We start from the raw sequence: 21193 nt of genomic DNA, 5'->3' as shown, positions 1-21193 counted from the left end.
CTTTTTAAAAATTTATTCTTGTTACATCTCAATGGTTATCCCATCCCTTGTATCCTCCCATTCTTCCTTCCCTCCCATTTTCCCCTTATTCCCCTCCCCTATGGCTGTTCCTGAGGGGGACTTCCTCCCCCTGTATATGCTCATAGGGTATCAAGTCTCTTCTTGGTAACCTGCTGTCCTTCCTCTAAGTGCCACCAGATCTCCCCCTCCAGGGGACATGGTCAAATGTGGGGGACCAGAGTACGTGAGAAAGTCATATCCCACTCTCCACTCAATTGACAAATAGCTTTTAAAAGAAGTTGAATCCCTTTTTTCCATCCATGATGTGACTTATGACAACTCCATTACACGCACGGCCACTTTTTCCACTAAGTCTTTCTTCAATGTCTGCCCCACAAGTAACACAAGACACTACTGGCTGACCACACCGAGGTCAGTAGGGTCCGGACCTCATCTGCCATTGTGTCCTAATTGTCAGAGTTTTCAAAGATCGCCCAGACGGCCTCCCTATTCCATTTACTTTGCAGACACTAATGGCTGTGGTCTAAGACTGAAATGTCTCCCCAAAATCCTGCGTGTTAAAGTTGGAACTGTGACACTGTTGAGAAGTCAGTAAACCGTTAGGAGGTGGAGCATAATTGGAGGAAGCCTGTTCTCCTCTCCTGTCTCCCCACCCATTCGTCACTGTTTCCAACTGCTGTAAGATGAACAAGGCGGGGACCTGGAGGTAAGGAGGAAGTAGAGGCTTTGGAGTAGTGGTGGCTTGCTCCCTGTGGTTTGTTCAGATTGCTTCCCTATGCCTAGGACTACCTACCTGGGGATGACATTAGTCACAATGCACTGGGCCCTCCCATATGCCTCCCAGCCATGATAGAGTAGGTTGTCATGGTCCCAAAATGGCCATGAATGGAAATAAACTTTTGTGTTATTAATTTTAGTGCCTCAAATATTTTGTCATAGTAATGGAGGTTGGTTAACACACCAACTGCTAATGATATCTAGAAGCTCCTGTTATTGTCTCCTAGTCCTCCCCTGTCAGAGACTCCTGTTTCTGCTCTTTCATGCTTCCATCCCGTCAAACCCAAGATGGACTCTGCCAAATGCTCCAAGCCACTTCTCTGTCAGCCGTCAGTATTTACCCGCTCACCCCACGATGTGTTACAGCTTGGAACCTGAACCACTTTTTGAGATGAAAGACAATGAACAAAGGCCAGCCCTTGTCCTTCTGCCGTCTCCAGGCAACCTTCTCCAAACACTATGTAACAAAATAAACCTTAGCTACAAATAACCAATGCCCACACAGCGGGTGACAACAGTGTTTCCAGTTGATGCACAGCGATGGTACATGGTTATAAAATTCACTGTGACGTGTCAATGCTTTTACAGTGCGGGGTGATTGGAGTGTGGTAACTTGGCTAGCCTTAAACACTTAGGAAAAAACTTTGTAACATTACAAAGTTTCTCTACTTGTGTTTTTAAAGTGTGACAGACATCCCATCTATGCAGTTGTGCTGTCAGCCTTTCAGTCCTCTCTCTGCTTAGTTCTCGTGACCCTTCCGGAAGCAGATATAGTCCCGTCTCAGAAGTGAAAACTGAGTGCAAGGCTTTGAAGGTAAGCACACAAAGAGCCTTACAAGAGTCCCTCACTGTACTCGTGCTCTTTTTCAGTATTTATTATTCTCTCTAAGGATATTTTTAATTTTGAATGGCTCTATAAATATACTGGTGAGATTTCTCTAAAAGAAGTCCCCGTATCTTTCCTTTTATAATTTCAAAGAAGTCTCCTGTGTCTGTCCCCCACCCTGGCCGCCCCCAGTTTTGGCTCCTGAGCAGTGGTGGTCCTCTGGCCACCTAAGACCGTGGTCTTTGACCTCCAGAGCAGTCATGGGACAACTGGGGGGCTTATGGAAATATAGGCAAGGGAGCCTTTCCCTGAGCTCTAATAGGTCTGGAGTGCGATTTGTGTGTCTGCATCTTTTAAAGCATGCGCCAGAAGTGAGTCTAGGAGCATGCCATCTGGGCCACCTTTGAGATGCACCACAGTAAGGCGGGGTGAGCAGCAGCATTTCTTTCCACATGGAGCCCACGACCCCTGCTTCCGCAGCATCACTTTATTGTATAATTAGAGGAGGCAAAGCAGGGAGGGGCAGGAGAGGGGAGCACAGGAAAGCTGATTGACATGTTGAGGTCAAGGAAGGGCCTGGGATGTTCTAACACAATGCTGCTTTGACTAGAAAGTACTGGATTACAAGGCCAAAGCCAGAGAGGTCTGGAACTTATCCACAGCAGAACAGATAAACCCAGGGCCAACTTCAGCAAGAAATGCCTATTAACCATTGGATTCTTTGTGCTATTCTTAAAAACAATCATTTGTTAGCTTAAATGAAAACTCAGTGGTTACTTAAAGAGTAAGTACTGTTGGGTTCGTACTAAAAGGGAAAATACTCTTGTAATCCCAGCACTCAGGGAGGCAGAGGCAGGCGAGTCTCTATAAGTCTGAGGCTTGATGGGTAAGTCCAGGACAGCTAAGGCTACACAGAGAAACCCTATCTTGGAACACCAAAAAACAAAACAAAACAAAAGGGGGGAGAGAAAGAAACACACACACACACACACACACACACAATTTGTATTACATATATGCTATAGGTATTTACTTACTCTCTATATATACATACTCTATATAATATATACTCGATATATTATATATAATGTATACTCTAATACATACATATACATATATACATGCACACCCATATATACATATGCATATGCATACACATACGGATACGCATACACATACACACAAGCATACACACACATATGGGTTTTATTTTTTTATTTTTGAGACAGGGTTTCTCTGTGTAGCCTTGGCTGTCCTGGATTCGCTTTGTAAACTAGGCTGGCCTCAAACCGACAGAGATTCGCCTGCCTCTGCCTCTCTGAGTGCTGGCATTACAGGAGTGAGCTAACATGCCCAGCTTACTCTAAATATCTTAACAGAAGTGTTCAGTTTTGGGAGCTGGAGAATGGCTCAACATATCAGACTCCATCTTCTCTTTCAGAGGACCTGAGTTTGTTCCCAGCATCAATATCAGGTAACTCCACCTGCAGGGGACTCAACACCACCTTCCAGTCTCTTATCTGTGTACACTCCCCTCTTCCAAATACAAACCCAAGCTTTTTAAGATGGGTTTTTTTTTTTTCAGTACAAAGATTTTTTTAATTGAAACTGTAAGAAACATTAAATATGTATGTATGTATGTTTGTATTTTTCTTTGCTACAAAGGACCAAGTGGCTCTGAAACTCAAGGTGGAGTTCATGTGTCTGGGCTGCTATTCCCATTGCCTTTGAGCCCCAAGCTGCCACAAGCTTTTCTGAGGAAGGTCCAAGGCCATCTCATATAGATGTGGTATTTTTAAATGCTCATGCATATCTAGAGTGCCTCACTTTATGTATGAGAGTAATATTTTAAAAATTGATATAAAATGGACCTTTACAAACCAGTCACGTAGAAATCTTACCCTTATCAGGACGCCTGTAATCAATCGCTCTATGGAAAAGAAAACTCAGCCACCCCTTAACTTCTACATCTGAGTCTGAGTTTAGCTACCTTTCTATGTGTTTATGCGTATCCTGGCAAGACTGGGGCATTCCACAAAACAAAGGTTTTAAAAGAAGAACCCATAGAAAAAGACTCCTATAGCAAAGGAATAATAACATGTAAAGTTTTACTTTAATAAGTAACTAAAAATGTTGATTTGAAAGGAAACACTGCTACAGAAGCATTGTACAAGGAATCAATTTTTGGGACAAATGCTAACTTTTGTAAGCTATGTTAGTGAAGTCTGAAATCAATTCTGCAACTAGTTTCTTTTTTTAATCACAAAAGGGGGTACTGCTATCTAAAATGCAGAATAATCCCACTCCCCCCAAAATGATACAACCAGGAATGCCAGGAATCAAGAAGAATTTTAGCTGTCAGATAAGTGGTTTCAGTGCTCTCCTGGAAACTGGCAGCACGTCCCAATTCTACAATGTGGATGTTTAAAACAGGTTGAGGCAGAAACGCTTTATAGACTCGCATAAAAAGAAAAACAATCATAGGAATCGTACCCATAATTATAGGGTAATAAAAACGTAAACACCATTAAAGCATTAATTTTGTATTTGGGTTTTTATCCCTGGTTGGCTTAAGGACTTATAACTCCAAGGTTTTGATTACAAAGCCACTAGGTCCCATCCTAATACATGCATATATTGCATTTGATTATTTTCCTAGATTGATGTAATTGGCCATTGAAGAAAGTGGGGGAGTTAGAAGGATTTTTTTTTAATGGGGAGGGGACGAGAGAAATAGCTTCTACTTTGGACTTTTTAGAAACAAATGAGTCCGTAGTCAGATGTGACTGGTATTGTTCTTTTTACTTTTCTCTTGGGGTCATTGATGTTTCTTTCCTCTCTTAAGCTGTAGTCTTATGGGCAGTAACCACACGATGTCTGCCAGTCATTTTTAACTCTCCCGTTCAGTTGCCTTACCTGTAAAATCTGGGTGATAACACTGCTTCTGACAGTTGTTTTAAACGGGAAGCGATTATGCAGAAGTGTTGAACGTAGTGCAGGACTTGATAAATGACCCTCATGGGCTCAACGCCTAAAGAGAAAGCTGAAATGAGAAACAGGAGCCCCATTTCGATCCCGTTATGTGCTTCCTCGTTCATGCAGTCAAGGGCCAGCACTTTATCAGAGAGTTGGCACATGGGTTCATGACATCATCAGTAACCAAATGAGTTCAGTTGTTAGATGCGGAGTGGAAAGATGAGTCGTGGTGTGGCGCTGTAAACTAACGTGGGTGTGTGCATACGAGTTTATACAGAAATTGACATTGGAATAAGGATGAAATCAAATAAGCTATGTAGATTATAAAAAGAATTCGTAGTGGCCGTTTCTGCAACTAAGAATTGTGTGTTCAGTAATGCTGACAGCCCTCCGCAGAGCAGCTCTATGCCTCTAGTGCGCATGAGCGTCAAGACTGAGGGCAGGCTTTTATGATACTGCTTAGCTACAAGGCTGGTTGCACTGCAAAGTCCTGGACATTAGCCTCTGGACTTCTCTCCTCCTTTCAGACATCAACTTCATTTCACCTCAGACTGAGGAGCAGTTTCACCTCTAGGTTAAGTCTGCTGCAGTGAAATGCCCCCTTTAAGAATAATCATGCAGTAATACCCCTGGAAAAGCCTCACCCTGGCGGTAGTCAGTGTGTATAGCAGAGCCCTGCAGGCTTGAAGAAGACCTGGTGTTAGCCCGGGTTCCCTGGAGGAGCAGAGTCATTAGAACACATGCTTGATTGTGAAGGGGTTTTAAACTGCCTTGCACAGTCAAAGGCTACAACAGAGGTTTTCCACCTATGGTTCACAACCCCTGGTGGGGGGCGGGGGTGGAGGCGGTGTCAAATGACCCTTTCCCAGGGGTAGCCTATGGCCACTGGAAAACATTGAAAAACATGGACAATTCATAACCGTAGCAAAATTACAGTTATGAAGGAGCAACGAAATAATTGGTCAGGGGTCACCACAACACGAGGAATTGTATTAAAGGGTCTAAGCATTAGAAAGGCTGAAAACCAAGTAGGCTAGAAATTCCAGCCATGCTGTCTGAGATCCGGAGTTAAAAAAACCAAGTATCTTCTCAGTCTAAGCCTTCGGGAGTCTCAGAATAAGGTGGGCAAAGGTGCTGTTCAGCCATGTTTGTAGCTGAGCATGTGGAGTGTCTTAGACAGTTGCCATGCGGAATTCACATTCATATTTGTGAGGCAGGAGCTATCGAGGACTTGCTTCCGGTGTCTTGGCAGAGTTTGGCTGTCGACTCTGCCTGCATCCAAGCTTGCTTATTTTTAGGCAGAATTCTGTCTGTAGTAGAGATGAGGATATTTTACCCAGTGGCTTGTTTGCCTCATTTGAAGCCATCTCCATAACAAGGTTCTTTGATGCTCATCATCTTCTGTGAGGTAGGCTGGGTGTTGCCAGGAGTTAACCTGTTTTATTGTCAAAGAATCCTTAAAACAATAAAAAAAAATCTTTAAATGCCATATTCTGTAGGACTCTGAGGCTTTTGAAGACCTTATCTAACTGTTTTACCTTGTCTATCTATAGAATCACACCTGTCTGTTACACCTAGGATGTAGCCAGTGTGTTTTTTAAGGTTGTCCAAATACTTGTAATTCTAGCAGATAGCCAGGCTTAGCCAGCACCGTGCTGAGTTGCAGCATCCAGGAATAAAACCAGCATTGCTCATTCACAGAAAAACACTTTGTTTGCTTCCATTTATAACAGGAAACCTAAAAGTCTGTTTGCTGCAGTAAGGACATTTATCATCTCAAAACTGACAATGTGGAAAACATGCTGCCACCTTGGTTCCTTTTCCTCTTCTGAATTAACTCTGTCTCTTTTGGGTGTTTTCAGCCTTGAATTTTTAGAAGTTCTGTCTCTTGTTTGTCTTTGGTGGAATGAAGTTATTCCTAAGATTTCTTACATCTCTTGAATTGCTTGTCTCCCACCCCACCCCTATCTTTTTGGCAAAAACTGGATTGTGTGTTCATTCATAAGTGAGCTACTAGGAAAGTTTGTTTGTTTATTACCAAGACCGGTGGTTCTGAGCCTTGGTTGTACATGAGCACCACCTGGGAATTTTTTCTTTTTACCGGTGCCTATCTGTATTTAACATCCCTAATTTGCGATTTAATTGGCCTGGGCTGTGGCCAGGGCAGTGAGAGTTCAAAAAGCTTCTAAGATAACTCTTATATATGGCCAAGTTTGAAAGCCACTGTCCTAGATTAATCATTTAAGGGCGGGCTGCTGCTGAAGCGTCAACTGCCATGACCACTGAAGTCTTTTAAGCAAACTCACCTCTACCTTACATTGTGGTTCCAATCTCGGAGGAAGCATATGTACTTCCCGAGTAAGGACAGACAGACTGTCTTGTTGACTCTTAGACTGGTGTTTTCTACCACACTGTGCCTGTGGCTATATTTGGAGTGAGAATGACTGTCTTGTTGACTCTTAGACTGGTGTTTTCCACCACACCGTGCCTATTCCTAGATCTGGAGTGAGAATGGAAAGGAGCAGATGCAGTAGAGTGACACTGCTGCTAACCTCCACACCCCAGGTGAATTAAATCACAAATCCAGGCTGTTAAGTGGAGATGGTCACAGGAAAAAAGAAACAAAACAAAACAAAACAAAACAATTCCTAGGCAATGTTAATGTACCCTCAAGGCTCAGAAACACTGGTCTTGGTAATAATCAAACAGACAAACTTTTTTCAGTAACTCACTGATGAGTGATCACATTGCAGAACCATCTGTGTTGAGTTGGTGTCAGATGTCATTTGCTATAGTTTTAAGGGGAACCAGCAGACAGTGTAAATAGATGTGATGAAAGTGTCACTTCTTAGGAAGAATAAGTTTAAATCCTAGACAATTTTAATTTTTTCTATGATATACCATGGGACCAGTATCACAGCAAACTATACTCTGATATGAGGAGAAAAAAATTTCTCTTAGGAAACCCCAGGTCTTGGCTGACCCTATGAAATGGTAAAGAATAGTACCGTAGGGAGAAAACCACTAATTGTCAAACATGATCTTTGGATGTATGTCTTCTTGAAATAGCCTCAAAGTTTTATCAACCTTGATTTTAACTAATAAAAATTAATTCTGAGGTATTCATATACCTGAAGTCACTGACTGAGGTTTCCATAGCATTTGTTCAGGTTATGAGTGGTTTTTTTTTCAGCTGGACTTTTATAACTACATAAGGTCTCATAAGTGTAAGCCTTAATGCATGTCTTTTGAGGTAATTACATGGAAAAATTTGAATGTAGCTTCATTGTAGATTATGGGGAAAGAACTGTTGAAGACTCTCCTCTCAGATTTAAAAAATATATTAAAAAGCTAGAATTCTGTAAGATAAGGTAATTTTTAAGAAAGGAGCGCTGATTAAGGTTTAACAGATAGAAAAGATAGATTACCTATTGCTTTATTTCACATATTACAAAGTCCTTATGTTAAATATAGGGGGGCCCTTTTAAAACTCAGAACCACGGGAGTAAAGGCTATTACAGCCCATGTGAATGCTTGACTATGCTAGCTTAAAGACTAGGCACAGGTGAACACATGGATGTAAAAAGGCTTCACATAAATTACTCAGTGGTAGCTCAATTGTATCAGTCTAGTAGAACTGTAGAGCCCAAGGTCAATGAGAGACCTTGGACAAAAACCTGCGTCCCGAGGAAGCCTGAGGTGGGGCTTCCAAGGTTAACCTTTGACATCTACATGCCCCCTTCTCACACAGACACACAGGTACAGACACACCCACACACACTAAGATGCACACAAGGTTGACCTACATGCCCCCCTCACACACACACAGACACAAACACATACAGACACACAGACACACACAGACACACACAGACACACACACACACACACACACACACACACACACACACACACACACACACATTTACTTCACTCTGGAAAACCTAACTAAGACCGAAGACATTAAGGAAGCTGTAATGCCAACCTAGGAACTAATTCAGCACAAAAAAAAAAAAAAAAAAAAAAAAAAAAGGAGCAGACCATGATTAGCACAAATATAAATTGCTGACTTTAACTGGCATATAAAAATGCAGATAGGTAAATGAATGAGACATGAGACTTTAGCGTGACAGTACCACTTTGACCATTTCTCAACAAACTTTTAAAGTTTGCCCCACTTACTATATTTAAGGAATAAAATAGACGAATACACCTATCATTTCACCCTGGGGATCCTGAGGCAGAAGGAGCTATCCTGAGCTACTTACTAAGACCCTGCCTCACAAGCCAGGAGCTGGAGGAAGCAGCTCGCTGGCAAGTTGCCTACCTAGTATGTGCAAGGCCCTTAGGTAACATCTCCATCACCACTAAAGCCAAAGCAGCGGCAGCAGCAACAAAAACAACAATGGAATCGCTCAAAAGCTGTGAAAGATGGCTCCAAGATGGATGCCCTACTTGTATAAAATCTGAGAAATTTGTTTTATAGAAACTTAGGGTATGATTGGATGGGCATCTTGGTTTAAGCAAAGCTGTGAGCTGATAAAGATGGCAGTACCTTGAAGGACTTCATTTTCTTAAACTCTTTCATTTCTGCTTTTCCTGGAGCATTCAATGTCCCATGTCCTAAGAGTCCAGGTCTTGGTTAACTATCATGAGAGAAGCAAACTCTGTGCTTAAGATTAATAATTATAACAGAAAGTACCTGGAAATGTTCCCTTAAAATCAAGATTATTATTTTATGAGATTATTTATAATAAGTAATGATACACAATGGGGTTTGGGCGAGGAAAACGCTTTTATTTATGAGATGTGAAAGAAGATGGCATTCTTATCCCTCAAACTAGGTGAATATAAAGATGTGGTAACAGCTAAAATTCCTGGCTCCTCCAGGGTATCCAACGATGCCAGCCAGGAACTGTCATTCTGCCACGACTCAGTGCATGTGGGATCAACTGTAAACCTTCACCCTGAGTATGAAAGAGTGAGTTTAATCGGAAGCATACCTAATCCTTTCCCACATTCTTACCATCCAGTGTTATAATAACTTAGCATTTATAGTGTAAACCATGAAATACCATCCATACCGTAAGCTGGATTTTGTTCCACATTTAAAAAGATTCTGTGCTCAGGACTGAGTTTGACCTTTAATTACTCTTTCTTTTCTTTCTTTCTTTCTTTCTTTCTTTTTTTTTTTTTTTTTTTTAGCTCTTTGGTTTAGTAATTAAACTTTACTGTGTGTTGGGGGGACCATCCCTCCCCCAGCCTCATGTCTTGTTTTGTTTTGTTTTGATTTGTTTTAGTTTGTTTAAAATAATGTGCTGAGTATATCTGCATGTATATGGGCCCACTCACTGTGTCATATGGGTTTTTGAATCTCTGCACCAGGAACCAGGAGCCAAGGAAAAAAAAGACCACACACATTCCTTATTGTATCACACATCTTCTCCTTATGCTTTTTCCTAGATGATTTTCATGGTAGTAAGAAAAAAAAATACTGTAAACGATTTTAGTTATCCAAACGTGTTGAGAGATGTCTCCTGATGTGGGATATGACTGGTTTTGGTCAATGGTCCATTATGCATGTGTAGAGATCACACCCTGCAGCTGCTGGCAATATTCTCTAAATATCAGTGAGGTCAGTTTTATCACCAGTTTCTCCTTACGTCACTGGGCCTTGAATGGTGGAAGTACCTGTGATGTTTATTATTATCATAGCAGTCAGAGGTGCATGAGTAAACTTTTTGCAATTAGTTAGGGAAGAAAAGTCTCAGATTTTTTCTGTGGATTACTCTGGAGCACATTTTTAAGTAATAGTTTATTTAATGTAAAATAATGTGAAGATAAACAGATTACAAAATCCATGATACTTTAAAATTGAGTTTAATAAGACTTCTTAGCTTGGCTACCTGTGGGTAAGACACTAACTAGGACTATGCAACTCTGCCCAGTGTTGTAACTTAGACTATCCAAAGCCTGCCTGTGTCTGGAATCTTTTGGTCAGTATTCACTTTCCTTTATGAACCACTTTTCTTTCTTTTCTTCTTAGTTTCAGATAATTCTTAATTTCATTCCCTTCCATTTATTTGTGCTGGTGTGTGTGTGTGTGTGTGTATGTGTGTGTGTGTGTGTGTGTGTGTACGCAGACCCCATGTCATGAACTACTTATACCTAGATGACATCAAGATCTTTAACGCTACCTGTTAGAGAGAGAGGTTGAATAGGGGTATATAGAACTCTGCTAGATAAGGTTGAAGTCTGGCCTCTCCAGATAGCCTTTTATACTTGATCTATGATGGTGGACTCACTTTTCCCAGCGAGATTCTCTCTCCACCTGATCTCTACCCCAGATGAGAGAGAGAGAGAGAGAGAGAGAGAGAGAGAGAGAGAGAGAGAGAGAGAGATCACAGGCCTGACCCTTTCCTGATAAGAAAACCAGTTTAACAAGCACCTGGCAATTCCTGGAAGTACCCAACCCTATGGTAAGGAGATTCTAGCCTCCAGCAAATGACCTTTAACCATACCAAGGAGTTTTCCCCCACCCATACACCCATAGGATAATTAAGTACTGTGCTCCCTCTTGTGATAGGACACTGTGCTATTGCATGCAAATGAGGTACGGTATCACTGCGTGTAGATTAAGTATCCTGACACCGATAGCTCTATGGAATCAGATACATTTACCCACCAACATCTCTTCACTGCCCAAGGTTTATAAGTAAAAGGTTGGCTGGCTGGCTTGCTCGCTCTCATGCTCCCACCATTGCTCCACCATGACCATCTGAGACTCCATTTATTGTGGGTAAGAATCACCACTGAATGCCCTAAGCCTGACTGCAGGTGAAGGCAGTCAAGGCAGCAATGGAGGAGCTGCTCCATCCCCACCAGCCTGGTCCTGACCCGGTGAAGAACCACCAGGACTGTGTCTCATGAGACCTTCTGGCTGGTTTTGGGCTTCCACCCACTTCCTCTGCCGTGCTTAGCGTGGCACAAAGGGCTGTCACACTTTCAGCATCAACAAGGGCTTGTGGAACTCCAAGCCTCCGTTGCTGTCTAGTACCAGGGATCTCAGTCTAAAAGAGCTAAACTGTAACACCTGGTGGGAAAATCAGTTTCCACCTCCCCTGGTGCCTGGGCTTGCCCTGAGAGTTCTAAGCTGCCCGTGAGTGAGAAACGGGACCTTGAGACCTTTGACCTCGAAGTCTGTCTGTTCTCTTCTGGAAGCAAGCAGCACCTGGACCAAGCCAGGGCACCCACCAGAAACTGAACAACAAGGCATATCCCCTGTCTTCCAAGATATATTGAATTTGTATTACTGGCCTTCATTACAAGATTATGTTTGAAGGCCTGTTACACGGTTGTCAAAAACTTACAGCCCTGTCTTTTCATTATGCACGGCATTTCTAGAGGCCGAGAAATGCAGCTCCTGGTAGACATTGGGGACTGTTACATCAAAACAGAGTTTGTCACCTAGGTCGATGTTTACTCAGCCTGGGTATGCCCACTTGCAATGACTCCAGCATTAAGGCAGGGTGAGCTGAGGGATCTTGTATGGTGCCCATGGTGAAAGTACTTTTGAGCCCTTGGCATGCTTGGTCATATCTGATGATTTTCATGGGCAATTTTCCGTCCTGCAGTTTTCAGCTGAGGAGCAATTCGAGGATCTCATTTTCCTCTTACCTTCATTGTAGTCTCCATAAAACACAGAACACATCCAAGGGGAGATGACATTAAAGAAGACCACTTGTGCAAACAAAGGGTAACTCTCCAAATGGCTTCCTGCAGTGTGCGTGTAATACAATAGTTCACCACCTCATCTTCCCAGGGGAGTCAAATGCACAACTGAAAAGTGGGATTTGGCGATAAGGAGTTAAACTAAAGTCTTGGTCATCTTGTCTTCCATAGTATATGTATAAGCCTCCTATAGTCTTAGTAGAACTGAGAAGAAATAAAGTCTTGCAATATTGTCTTTCTTCCAACTTGTTACATTGCTATTTTTACAATTATTACCTTGCTGTTAAAATTCTATTTCAATAACAACAACAAAAGACTTATCTTTGGTTTTTTTTTAAAGTATATGTATGTGTGTGTGGCAAGTCTATACTGTTGGGTTCCCTGAACCTGGAGCTACATGCAGTTGTGAGCTGCCTGATGTGGGCACTGGAAACCAAACCTGAGTCTCCTGGAAAAGCACCAAGTGCTCTTAGGCACTGAACCATCTCTCCATCCACTTCTTAAAATATTTTTACATCTATTTTTAATTTCTAGTATTTTATACCTTTTTACAATTGCTTTGGATAGCAAATATGCTGTTTATATAAAAATTAAAGCCCACTCTGTTATTTAGTCATCACAGTGAGGAAAAAGTTACACAGCAACCTACTAGGAGAAAGAGAACAGAATACATGTACCAGTAAGTCTGGAAAACTGTGGTTTTGATGAACTTGTGCTTGCTAAGGAGGGGGGGGACGTACAAAAGCACCACCATAGGAAGCTACGTTTTCTGATTTGTTCTGTTTGTACCTAGCAGTAGTGGCAGCAGTCAGGGAGTCCACCCAACAGACTACAATAGAAACCTGCAGAAGCTGACACAGAAGCTGAAAGATAGAAACCCGCCTTCTCACTCATCCTTTTTCCAACACTGCCTTAGCCAGCCCTCTCCAGAGAAGCAGAACAATGAGATAGGTGACATATGACTTCATATTAGGAACATGTACAGACATGTATGCGTAAGGACACTGAAAAGTCCTTACCTGCGATTAGCAAGCTAGGTACCCAGGAGCTATGGTATAGTTCCACCCTAGGTGCCAAGGCTTGAGAATCAGGTAGACTGAGATAAGCTCTCGCATGCATATAGGAGACTGTCCCAGTTTGAAGCAGTCTGGCAGGCAGGGAATTTTCATCCACTCTTTAGTCAGTAGATTCGATGAGGCCAACTCACATTTGGGAGGACAATATGCTTTATTCAGTCTACCCATTCAAATGCTAATCTCATTCAATGTATTCTCATTGACACACTAGAAATGCCAGGGGACTCCATGTCCCAGGCAAGTGGGCACATTCATTAACCATTACAATTGTCATACACCAAGTCCTGTGTATTCTCTCTCCAAAGATCCATGGGCTCTCCTCTGTGGGGACTCCTCTTTTTATCAGTGCAATCTCTCTGTGTATCTCTGTGTGTCTGTTTGTCTCTCTGTCTCTGTCTGTCTCTCTCCTTCTCTCCCCATCTTCATACTTTATCATCTTCTAATATAATTGGTACAGTGGTGGGAGGGCTTCTTTAAGACTCATAAGACTTGAGTTAGAGCCTGTGCAAGCCACTCAGCTTTTCTATGTTTCTAGGTCTTTTTAAAGAACCACCGTGAAAGTGTACTGTAAACCAAAGAATTATACAAACATAAGAAAGATATACTGCCCCTGTCTATGACGTCACAACAGGGCATGGCATCATGCCACACTGCCTCTTCCGTTGCCTCCACCTCTTCACCATGGACCATGGAAAAATGAATGAACTTCTAGCTTTGATGAATATGTGAACATGTTTTGAGTGTCCTGAACCCAGGAGAAACATGGCTTCTAAGGGAGCAAGTGGAGAGCTTGAAGAATAAAATAGAACCTGCTACTCTGAAAGGTAAAGCAGAAGAAAATATTAAAGGAAAAAAAAACAGACAAAATATAGAAAAGCACAAAGACAAAGGAACCACCAAGTGAGGAAAATTGATCCAGAAGTTGATGATGAATGGGTAATTGAAGCAGACACTAGTGCCCCCCAAGATAAGAGAGAAGAATATATAGAGGTAACTGAGGTGATGAAAGATCATGGAAATGAAAGGGAGGGGTGCCCCTGAAGCTCTAAATGACATGAGCTGCAGAAAACCACTGATTTGTTTATAGACACTTGTACATCCCTGCCTGGATGTTCTGTAAGCCAAGAGAGCCAGTGTCTTTGTGAGAGTTCAGAAGCCAATGCTGCCATTCAAGATTGTGACAGAACTTTCGAAATCCATCCTGATTCATCTCAGCCTTAGCAGTGAGGGAAAACACAGGCTCTAGCTGCTGGGAAGAAGTGACCTATGATCTTGCCCTTGCCAGTAAAATGGATTATGGGTGGGTACTGATGCTAGGCTGAGAGGCTTCAACAAAGGGCACAGAAAACTGCTGAACACTGGAGAAGTGTGAGGGACAACAGAAAGTACTAGAGATAAAAGAAAAGAAAGGGTTTAAGAAAGTTTAAGAAGAATATGAAGGAGCCCAAAGAAAGGGGGGAAAGGAGACGACAATCAGGAGGTTAGTATGGCTTTCTTTTAGATGTCTTTCCTGGGAGAATGTGCAGAATGGGAGGTGGTACGCATGGACTCACAGGAGCGCCTGGACTCCTCACAGGAGCGCCTGGACTCACTCACAGGAGCGCCTGGACTCATTCACAGGAGCGCCTGGATTCACAGGAGTGCATGGACTCACTCACAGGAGTGCCTGGACTCACTCACAGGAGCACCTGGACTCACTCACAGGAGCGCCTGGACCCACAGGAGCGCCTGGACCCACAGGAGCGCCTGGACTCACAGGCTCTCTGTCATCCAGAGGCTCTTTCAGCTATGAAGGACCTGTAAGCTACGATGGCCTTTCAGGATGAAGCCCAGAACCCAGGAGTACGTAAGAACTCGAGCAATCCGAAGGTCGTAAATCTCATGAGTAAATTGTCAGCATAATTTGGAGGTCAAGCATAATGCTCACTGGACAAAGCCCTTGCTGCATGAAACACAACTTCAATCATTGAATGTCTATTGCAATAGTAGGAGCCAAGGTACCTCTGAACCAGTGGTTGTGTAAGCTGAAATGTCTCAAAGACAGCCCCCTACCTTAGCACCGATGGTTTGTCACTAGGTTGTTCATTCAGACAATTTTTTCCTACTACAAATTATAAACTTTAAACATCTTTTCACCTTAAAATACTTAAAACATATTTAAAGAGTTGAAATTACTGCATCTTTCTTTAATAACCCTTTTAGATCTTCCTTGAATTACTTGGCAAGGCAGATGAGCATGGATGACCTTACCGCTGTCTGGGTGAAATCAAGGTTTCTCAGTGGGAAGCAAGTGAGCTCAGTGAAGTTGATTAAGTTCCAGTTGGACATGTGGTTACTGAAACACTTTCAACTGTCTTTTAAAATGTCTTATTTGTAAAAATTATTTACCAAAATAAAGGTATTGGGAACACTAGCATGTCTATATGTCTCAAGTAAGACTGGAAGTCTTTGGCTGGGCAGCGGCACTCTGCTAGGCCTTATTTGACAATAAGCCCTTACACTGTCCTGGGGTGGAGGGTAGCTTGTTTGTTTCAGAGAAATCAGATTACCCGGCTCTGTTATTGTCCAGTATTTAAAATAAGTGTTTTATATTATTTCCATGAGAAGAAAAAGGGAAATGATATATTTCTGCTTGTAGGTTATTACTTTGTTCTCTAATATGGAACCTGAGACAACGTGGGCATTTCTTTTGACACAGAATTTGAAACTTCCCACTCGTTCTTTCAGAGTTAGGCACAGTCACCTGACAACTGTGGGAAAGGCACCATGGTTGACAGTTTGGATTTTGTTTATTGCTTGAAGAAGAAATGATATATCAAACATCCGATTTTATTGAAGACGTTATAGTCTGAGAAACAGTGGTGCGTGGGGTTGGAAAGTGGGTCTTTAGTAGATGACGTCTCAGCTCAGTCAAGTCCCTGCTGTGAGGTTTGCTTCACTCTACTAACTTTTGCAGTTTTCAGCATAAAAAATACCTTTAAAAATGGATACCATAGCCTTTGAGCTGTACTGATGATTAAATAAAACTACACATGAGCAACATTAGCAATATCAGTCCAATAAATCAGTCAAATAAGAATCACATATTTACTTTGGTATCTCAGTTCTGTTTGTTGGAATCCACACCACCTCACCTCACTATGGTGAAAATGTACCTCAGTTTTTGGCAGATTGCCCACTGCTTTTTGTATCCTCCCATGTGCTAGGCCAGATCTCTTCATCAAAATATATGTTATATGTTCAACCTTGATAGTTCTAGGAGTCATATTTTAGAACCTTAGAATAAATGAGTTTCAATTTAACAATACGTTTTCTTTAACTCAACACGCACAAATGATATCATTTGGACATACAATCAATATAAAATATTGAGGCATGTTATAGTAATTGTTTCATTGTAGATCACTGTAGCCTGGTGTGTGTTTTACACAGAGAGCACATCTCAGCTCAAGCTGGTCATTTTTCAAGTGTTCAGTAGCACATGTGGCTCATAGCTGGGACCCTGCAGATCCAGACTCCTAGACAATAGAAAATTGGGACTGAGGGGCAGGTGATGCAGGATCACCCTGGTTACTGCTGAGACAACCTCTCCGATGCCCTTGGATCCCTTGCCTCTTTTTGCTTTAATTTATAGAGTAAAAAAAAGCAAATATTATCTCAAAGTACACAGACTTACTTGAGTGCCTTGTGTTGTTGTACAAAGGTGACTAACTAGTAAATGTTTAAAATTCTTATTTTAATTGTTATGCTATTATAATGATTAATTTTGATATGATAATGAATGATATGATAATGATAATGAATTTTTGCTCTATTATCTTCAAATTTTCATTTCTTCACTAATATATTCCTCCTAATTTACATATATGCTTTTGAAAATAAGCTAGCAAAAAGCTTTAATTAAGAGGATTTAGAGGAAACAACTAACAAAACCAAACAATTAGATTTATGTAATAAGCCACTTCTTGTCAAGAAATGAAAATAAAAATATTGAAAACCAGCATCCCTTTCCTACCTTCCAAGGCTCATTTTTAGTGGTTTCTATTCTATCTACAAATGGTGCTGGTCTAACTGGATGTCTACTTGAAAAAATGCAAATAGATCCATATTTATCATCCTGCACAAAACTAAAGTGGATTAAAGATCTCAACATAAAACCAAACACACTAAATCTGTTAGAAGAAAAAGTGGGAAAGAGCCTAGAACTCATTGGCACAGGAGAAACTTCCTGAATAGAACACCAATAGTTCAGGCTCTAAGATCAACAATTAATAAATGGGACCTCATGAAACTGAAAAGCTTCTGTAAGGCAAAGGACACTGTCAACAGCGCAAAGCGACAGCCTACAGATTGGGAAAAGATCATTACCAACTCTTCATATCTAAAATATATAAAGAACACAAGAAATTAAACACCACCAAACCAAATAACTCAATTGAGAAATGGGGCTCAGAACTAAACAGAGAATTCTCAATAGAAGAATATCAAATGGCTGAGTAACACCTGATAAAATACTCAAGATCCCTTAGTCATCAGAGAAATGCAAATCAAAACAACTCTGTAATTCCATCTGATACCCATCAGAATGGCTAAGATCAAAAACTCAAGTGAAAGCACATGCTAGAGAGGATGTGGAGAAAGAGGAACACTCCTCCGTTGCGGGTGGGAATGCAAACTTGTACAACTACTTTGAAAATTAATCTGGCACTTTCTCAGAAAACTGGGCATTATTCTACCTCAAGACCCAACTACCTGAAAGATGCTCCACCACACAACAAGGACATTTGCTCAACTATGTTCATAATAGCTTTATTAGTAATAGCCTGCATCCTGAAACAACCTAGATGTCTCTCAATTAAAAAAATGGATAAAGAAACTTTGGTACATTTACACAATGTAATATGATTCAGCTATTAAAAACAAGGAAATCTTGAAATTTGCAGGCAAATGGACGGAGCTAGAATTGACCATCCTAAGCGATGTAACCCAGACCCAGAAATACACACATGGTGTATACTCACTTATAAGTGGATATTAGCCCAACATAGATGTCCTCTGAGAGACTCCACTCAGTGGGAGACTGATCTGGACAGATGCTGGGACTCCAAGCTGGACTCTGGGCAGAGTGCTGAGAGATGTGGGGAAGAGTGGGTAGATGGAAGGTCCAGGAGGGAGCAGGAGCTTCACAGGGAGAACATCAAGGCCTATGCTCTGGGCACAGAGGGGCCTGCACAAACTGATAACACCAGTCAAGGACAATGCACACAGAGACTCAAGACCCCCTGCTCTGATGTAGCCCACCAATTCTCCACATGGGGGGGGAGAGGGGAAGAGGCAGGGCTGCTGAACCTCTGACATGTACTCAGATGCCCTCGATTTGTTCTATCTAAAAATGAATTAAAAAGTAGAATGGGTGGATGTGAGTTTCAAGCCAGTCTGGTCTACAGAGTGATTCCAGGACAGCCAGAGCTACACAAAGAAACCCTGCCTGGAAAAAAAAATAATAAAATATATCCTAGAGAATCTAATTCCTGCTCTAGTTGGCCCTCAGACCTCAGATTCCAGCCCTTGATATTAATAATATTAATGTTTAAAATAATTTCATTCTTTCTCCTCCTTTCTTTTCTGCTGCTTCATTTCTTTTAGGACAGACAGGTTTTTATTTTAGCTCACAGTTTCAGGTTACAGCCTCTCATGGCAGGAAGTCACAGCAGCAGGAGCTTGAAGTGAGAGGGAGGGAGCAATGAACGCATGCTTGGTAGTGCTCATCTTGCTTTCCCCATTCTAATCAGTCCAAGATCCCCAGTGTTGGGAAAGGTACTGCCGACAATGGGGACGTATTTACTTTCCAATTAGCATAGTCTAGATAACTTCCCACACACTCACATTCATTCTTACCTGTGTATATATGTATTTATATTATTTATATTTTCTTAGCAGGAATGAGCCTCTAATGATGCAGTAGAGAAATGGAGGGGAGTTTATAAGGATCCTTTTCCACGAGTTAGTTTGAGCAGCTGAACTTTATTTACTTCATGGGATCTATGAGTTTCTTGGATTCCAGGTGGTACTCCTCAATGCATCTGGGAGATGGTACCATCTGAGTGAAAATCAACCAACACCAACTACAACAACAAAGAGTCACCAAGTTAAAAAAAAATTCATGTAAAAATGTGTCATTTATTGTAGAGAATATAAATAAAGATTGGAATAGCTGAAGGTAACATTGGCACAAGGGTTCGAATCCCCTTAGGAAAATGGAGCTGACAGAAGAATCTGTGATCTTATCTGATGCTATCCTGCTGTTAAAAGAGCTGACACTAAACCTCATGCGTTCATCACATTCAACTCACCAGGCAATCTTCTGAGATGTATCTATAAACAAACTTAAGATCTTCCACGACTCCATGATGTTTATATTATACCTTGTAATCTTGGGAAGAGAATTAGGAAAAAGTGTCATAATATACAAAACATGAATTGATGTTCCAAGGAAAATCCACACCGGTGCTAAAGCCTCTAAGTTGGACTAACAGGTTAGAATTTAACTACGAAATGTCAGTGTTGTAGACTCAGAGACAAATTAGTTTAGTTTGTCTTTACTTTCCTTAGTAATTATTCATGGCCCGTGTCTGTATTTTACTGCTTGAACTAACATGTCAGTGACTGATGCATGAATGAGGAAAACATAGTACATACACACAAATGAATATGATTCACATTTTCATAAAAGAATGAAATCTTATCATTTGCAGCAACGTTGATAAAACCAGAGGTCATTATGTTAAGTGAAACGATCCCCAGAACATACAGAACAGCTGGTGTCATGGCCTGTGTTCTCGATCCCAGCGCTGCGAAGGTAAAGAGAAGCCGATCCCTGGGGCTTGCTGGCCAACCAGTCTACCCCACTTGATGAACTCTAGGCTTGGAAGGCCCTTGTCTCACAAAACACAAACTGGTCATGAAGGATTGAAAAGAAAATGACACAAAGCCCAGTGAATAGGGAAAAGGTGGTGAACTGGGGAAGAGTTGTGGGAAGGAGGAGAGATTATGATTAAAACATATCGCAAGAAACTCTCAAAAAAAAAAAACCTATAAGAAATGTAAAACAACAAACAGCAATGTGAATGGTATGCAAGACCGAACTCTGGCCTCTGTGTGTGGTGTGTGTGTGTGTGTGTGTGTGTGTGTGTGTGTGTGTGTGTGTGTGTGTGTGTGTACAGACATGCACACAAAAAATGATAGATGCTTTGAGAGAAAGAGAGAGATGTATACCCTGTTTAGATTGCTATGCAATATTTTTGTGTATTAAAGTACCATGCAAATGAGTACAATTTATGTTTCACATTTTTTTAAAAGTCCGAATGGCTTAAGGCAAAGTGAAGAAGAATTAGGCCCCTCCTCAGACCTAACAGGGGATGACTTTGAGGCATTCACTTGAGAGAGAGAGAATGTCTGTTTACGAAGTGAGGGTTTCTAAAGTCTTGCCCTGCTCCAACATTCTTTGGGAAATTCTAAGTCCCTATCCCTGCCTCCTCCCTCAGATCGTAAGTAACACCTGAAGCATTTTTTCTATAGGGATTTCTGCACATGCTGTCTCAGAAATTCCTTGTGAAGCACTAAATTATCTCTTTTTTGTTGGAAAGTTAATCGCTGCATTCTGTTTGGCTATAGCCCAAACAATACTGAATTAAATTTGTCCCGGGCTTACAAAAGCATTTATTCACCAGAGTGATGCTTTCCCAAATAAATAGCTTACTTATTTCCACTAAAAATAAAAGAAAAA

At 41.4% G+C, this 21193-nt stretch overlaps 1 long non-coding RNA gene across 1 annotated transcript; it reads left to right on the top strand.

The window, feature by feature from the left end:
• Window positions 1–1268: 1268 nt before the first annotated feature.
• On the top strand, window positions 1269–15012 carry LOC311593542. Its single transcript, XR_014777744.1, has 3 exons — window positions 1269–1341; window positions 1482–1612; window positions 13943–15012. It is a non-coding gene; the product is annotated as an uncharacterized lncRNA (long non-coding RNA).
• The last annotated feature ends 6181 nt before the right edge of the window (window positions 15013–21193 follow it).

This window comes from Acomys minous (assembly GCF_964271855.1).
Source record: "Acomys minous genome assembly, chromosome: 1".
Taxonomy (NCBI): Eukaryota; Metazoa; Chordata; class Mammalia; order Rodentia; family Muridae; genus Acomys; species Acomys minous.
The sequence above is the reverse complement of the archived record's forward strand: the minus strand, read 5'-3'. Positions and strand labels throughout refer to the sequence as shown.